Source organism: Corvus hawaiiensis, chromosome 5 (genome assembly GCF_020740725.1).
Source record: "Corvus hawaiiensis isolate bCorHaw1 chromosome 5, bCorHaw1.pri.cur, whole genome shotgun sequence".
NCBI classification, from domain to species: domain Eukaryota; kingdom Metazoa; phylum Chordata; class Aves; order Passeriformes; family Corvidae; genus Corvus; species Corvus hawaiiensis.
In genome coordinates this window covers 49,331,654-49,337,653 of record NC_063217.1, presented here as the reverse complement: position 1 = coordinate 49,337,653, position 6,000 = coordinate 49,331,654, and positions in this window count along the sequence as shown.

Genomic DNA, 6,000 nt, shown 5'->3' with positions numbered 1-6,000 from the left:
TTCTCTTTTTTTTTTTTCTTTTCTTTTTTTCCCCCCTGATATCTCAGCTGTTAATTTACTCATAAAGGGACTGAGGCAGAAATCAAGCTCCCATCTTCCTTTTTCTGAAAAGGGGTGTGTGATATCTGTAGGTGAAGGCTTTTCTTGTACATTAAAACCAGACACAATTCCATAAATGTTTTCCACAATCACAGCTGTAGACCTGTGCTTGGAAAACATTTCTAGTCTTGAAGGTGTTCTTAATCATTGAGATATTAATCTGGTGAGATGGTGTAGCATGCCAGGATGTTTTCCAGGAAACTGATGACAATAAATCCGGAACGTGAAATTCATCTTGTGTGAATAAGACTTGAGAGAGGAAAGTTGAAAGAGAAAGAGAAGTCTTGGACAGTAAAGCAAGGTTCTCTTTCATAAAGGAGAGTTTACTGTGAAATTTCAGTTTTCTTTGTGCTCCCGCCCTGTCAGTGTTGTTGGTTTATTTCCCCCAGAGGCCTCTTTACTACTGAAAGCCTGAGTTAATTATCTTGAATTAATTAGTTCAGTATAAAGTGGACAACACTAAATATCGGTGATTGACTTGTGAGGGACCTGCTTTGAAGTTGTAGAAATGGGTATAAAAACGTGAAAGTCTTCAGGAATGCTTCTGCAGGACCAGCTGCCAGGAAAGGTAATGATTTACTTCCAAGCCTGATGGCTTTCTCCAGGTGTTAACAATCAAAAGGGGGACAGTTTCAGCTGCAATCCCTGTAGTCGGATATAACACTTCAGGCAGTTAATTGCCTAACAGATTTGATTTCTGCAGGAGAGATTATTCATGTAGTCATTCCCATTCCCTAGAAATTTCACCTGTTCAGCATTCAATGTTCCCCTTGCTGTCACGTGCTACTTAGTGGACTATTCTATCGCTGACCCATTTACTGCGTGTCAGTCTGTCCCTGGTTAGTATGTGCTGTGAGCAGGAAAAATGGTTTGCTGGAAACTTAAACCTGTGTGTTGCAATTGAAACCTCTGTAAATTTAGACAGCATCCTGAACCTCCATTGATCACAAAGTTTTCCATTTTGGTAGTTGTATGTGGGGGAAAGTCTTTGTTAGTGTCAGTGTTTGAAAGTCTCACAGACTGTGCTTTCCTTTGACAAATACAGCGTTTTTGTGAACTCCTCTTAGTTTATGCTGTTGTTCCCTCCAATTTGAAATGAATGGGTTTAGGAAGTTAACAGTAAATGTCTTTGTTATTTTTTAGTCTTTATCCATTTTGCTAGTATCTGAAAGGTGTTGTTAAGATACTGAGATGTGGTAAGTGCATGCCCAACATAAAATTGCTAGGTTGAAGATCATTAGGACAACGTGTTACAGTTATCCTGCTACCAGATGAAAGTAATCAACTATTCTGCCACTGACAAGCTTTATTATTTGATTGGAAAGTCCCCTTTACATATAAATACCAGGCTGTGGTGAGCCTCCACAGCAAAAGTTGGGGTTTTTTTTAACATCCTAATAGAGGTAGTACCTGTACTACTTTTTAGAAGTCCAGCAGATGCTTAAAGAAGATCTTTGGTGAGTTTTAGACATCAGTATTTTCCATAGGAATTGTGCAAAAAGATGCACTGAATTTTCTTGGTGATGCTAATGTTTGTAATAAGGGGAATTAAAAATAATTGGTTACCTTTTCCTCTCCTACTTCTGCAGTGTCCAGCTCTAAACCATATTTAGCCTCATGTAAAGCTTTTGTTCTCTAAAGCCTCAGGTTACTGAGGTTCTTCTGCAGTTGTACTTTCAGGTAAGGCCGTATTAATGAGCAGTGAGTAGCTTGATTGATAATGGTTAAATCAGAATGGGAGGGAGGGTTCTTCTCTCCCAGTCCTCTGCTTAAACTATGGAACTTAGTCTTGTGTCTTCTGTTTTTTTAATTTTTTTATCAAGGTGTCTAGTATTTCTTGCCTAGACCACGTGACTAGTTTATTTTTCTTATTTGATTTGTAACTGAAGCTGTTTCAACTTTTTACATCTCTCTTGTTCAGTCTGTCTGGACAGATACTTTCCTCCCAAAGTCACTTGTACAAAACACATGAATTTGCTGCACTGTGCATTGCATCCTATGAAACTCTTCATGTTGTGAGCTGTAGCATAGTAAACTGACAGATAACAGACTGTGAAGACTGATTGTGGTCGAAAAATGTTTTCAAGTATACAGAGAACCTTTAGTTATTACATGGAGTTTCTAATTGCTCATGTTAAACTTCTGCATTATAATATTCATCAGCACAATAGAATTGTTAGTATTTTTTATAGCATGAACCAGGGTGATGAGTTATTCTGTGTGCTGCTAAAAACTTGCTTCGATAAAAAGCATGCTTTTAATAATACAGCTGGCTTTTATGTTTGTCAGCAATATTTGCATTTCTGTGTTTGACCAGTCAGGAACGCTTTAGTAACATCCATGTGACAAATGCAGAACACTTAATCCTGTCATGATGCATTTTTTGTGTTTGGCAGTGTTTCTCTTTTTCTAATTAAGTCAACAAAAGACCCAGTTTTGGTTTCTTTCTTATCTGTCTGCATTGTGGTTGCTGAATCTCTAACAGTCCTACCCAAGACAGTGGTCAGTCTGTTTCATTCCTGTGGAGAACTGCTGACACGCACTGGCAAACTTCTCCAAGCTTCAAAGATTAGTCTATTAACTATTATACTTCTCTGGTTCTGTCAGTGTTATTATTTTTTTCTAACAAAAGGTACATTTTTCTCCTGTATTTCTGGACATGATGGCGGGGGGGGGAAGTCTATCTTCAAGTCTATTCCTGTCTTAAGCCCTTGAACGTGTCCAGTAGCTAGGACTTCACTGAGACATTTAAGTACTTGTAATTATGTGGTCACCTGGCTTGTAAATACAAAAGAGGAAGATGAGTTTTAATTCTGTCATTGGGGTTTTCTACATAATAATTTTTTGTGTTGTGAGTTTTTATCTGTGTTTCTGTGGTACAGTGAAGATTATCACAACTTCAAACAAACTTTCTGATCCTCTGCAGTCTGTCTTTAAGGATTGAATTTTTTGATAGCAGTGTATCAGCAGGAGTTAAAAAACTTTGTGAGATTATTTTAGTTGACAGTAATTGTCAAATTTCCAGGTGTCTTTATTGCAGAAAAATTTCACCCCAGCTGTGTAGATAGCTTATGTATCTCACAGATACAGTTCATCAACAAGGGTCCTGAGACAAACTTAGAGCCACACATTTTATACCTTCAGGATGACTGTGGGCAGTATTTTGTTACAGAATGAAATTTGCTTTCTTCCGGAGCTGAGCAGCTGTAGTGTGTCCAAGCGCCTTCATCTGAGGAGCTCCAGAACCAACAGATCAGGTCCTATTGTGAAAAATGAAGCCAGCCGCCCACTTTTCTTTGTAAAATAGGATACTGGCTCCTTGCTGTGAAATCAGGGCTCAAAGGAGACTGAAAAATTTAACAGCTGCTTTTAATTTCTTGTGAGAAGGCTCACATGCCTCCATGAGGCTTGTGTTCATTGTTTTTCGGCAGCAAGAATCACGACTGCTTGAAAATACTCTCATTCCTTCCACTTGCATGGATGTTATTCTGTGTGCTGGGGTGGTGACTCTTTCCATGGCTGTTATCCTCAACTCTGACTGTCCATCTAGAGTAGGTGTGAGTAGACTTGTTCTCACAAGCACCTTTGTTCCGAAGGCTACATAACAAACACATGAAGAAAACTCCACTGTTTGAAATGAACATTAAAAAGTACTTTTTTTCATGTATGGCAGGTGCAGTTACAGTAAAGAAGGAGTTGTGTATGCATTATCTTCTGGGACAAAAGCAGGGAGGGTAGCTGCTGCTTCTTGGGAGTTGAGTCTTTATGGAGCGGAGCTCTGGTGCCACCTCCTTATTGAGGCCCTTGGACAGGATGCTTGGTATTGCCAGATGATGTATACAAAGAAGTAATTAAACTGTAAAATGAGGCACTACTGTGGGACATTAATGACTGAAAAAGGAGCACATTAAGTCCAATTTATAAAACTTGTTAATGTACTGGGGTTTGTTAGTGTAAGAAAAAATTTCTGTTTATCTTAAGCACATTGAATGACACTATAAAAATACTGTTTTCATGTACCCTGCTTGGGAGATTTTCATTTAGCAGTTACATAATTTCTTAGCCTGTTGAAATGGCCATATTGAAAATGTGTGGTGAAGTATTACCTTAATAAGCTTTAAGATATCCTCATCAACTATATTCAATATGGTTTTGAAAGTGAAGGGGTTATTATGTTTGTCAACAAGAATGCTTGAACTTAACAGATAGAACTGTAGAAATAATGTTGAAAACGTGAGAATGCTCCCCTACCTCCTCAACATTTTGTCAGATCTCCTTCCCGTAACGGATGTCAGCAACATATTTGCTTTCAGCCCCAAATGATAGAAATTCTTTTGCTGTAGTTTCCCTCCAGTGGTTCTATTATTTCCTTTGCCTCTCCTTGTTTATGTATCAAGTGGCCCTCTGGCTCTCCAGAATCTGCTGCTGCTTCTGAGAGCCTTCATTCTTGCACTGTGGGACCTGAAAGAACCACAGCTGAACATTCTTCCCACTGAACAGCTGCTTCAGTGTTCATTGTCTTGTTGAGGAGGGAAGTTCTGTAATCATCTGGAAAAAAATTAATTTTGTTCAAGGACACATCTTTCTCATTCAGAAACTAGTGGTGCTTTTAGCCATGGTTCTTGAATTTGACCTGCTATTTAATGGGGAGTCAGTCAAAGGAGAATAAACTGAGAGGAGATGTGCTGAGTGCCTGTGGCTGCTGAGCAACTGCTCTGCTGCCTTTCAGTCTGCAAGCCTTCCCAGGATTTGAGGCTGTGGTGTGTTCAGTTATCTGCTCCGTTGCAGTCAAACTTGTGAGGCCTGAAGGTGGAAGAACTTGTGATCATTGTGATTAAGTCCAGCTGTGGCAGGAACGGACACCACCCCACCCCATCCCCCCTCTGCCCCCCCCACCAGCTGTTTTGGCTTTCCGAGTGTTTGGAAAGGATGATCAATTCAGATGAATATCAAAACAGGTAGCCTAATGTTCTGTAGGGAGATTACATTTGGCATGAATGATACTTGAAAGGGTTAGGGTTTTATAACAACTTTTCTTTTCCACTAGCACAATCTTAGGATTGCTAGGGTTCAATCAGCTATCCTCTACATATCCTACATCTTGGATACCTGTGAAATCATGCTCTTATATATCATAGTAGAGAGGGATGTTGGCAGTACATAATCCATTATATTTATTTTTTCCCCAGTGGTTTTGGGGAGAGGAAGAGCAGGAACACTTCAATTTTCTGAAAAGAGCTCTAAAACCAGCTCACCATAAGCCCCGTAACCCCTGTGAGGTGTTTATGGCAGTAACATCCTCAGCTGGGAGGGATCCTGCTTCTTGACAGCTCTTGAACAGACTTAGAGGCAATTCTTGTCAAGTGTCTAATTTGGCTTCCTCAGGAATTGGGAGTTTACAGACAGTAAGTAAATAGGGGAGTTGAATGAATGGATAGCCAAATATGCTGTGCCTCAAAGGTGACCTTTCTCAAAGGATTTTCAAAAAGGTATATGACATAACTGAAAAACAAGGGGAAAAAGTTAAATTTACCCTTATCTTACAAACCCAGATTCTTAGGAACAGCTTTGTAGCATATTACTAATGAATACCTTCTTAGCCTTCGTGAATGGGACTGGGAGTCTTGGACTTGTTATTGCTGCTTTTTTCCTCTCTGTCACAGAACAGACTGTGTAAGAAACTAGTCCTTTTGGTAGCCAAGTGAAAACCAAAACAAAACGGCCCAAAACTGTGCCAGTAGTGAAACCTCTGTACTAAAAGTGGGTTCCTTTGTGGCTGGTGCTGGTACACTCCAACAGGAACTTCTCCTGTCAGAGGACAGAAGGGGTTTCATTTAGCCAGGGCTGGCTCTTTGGGGCTTTTATGGGAACCAAATGTATGCTAAGGAAATATGTGAGAGT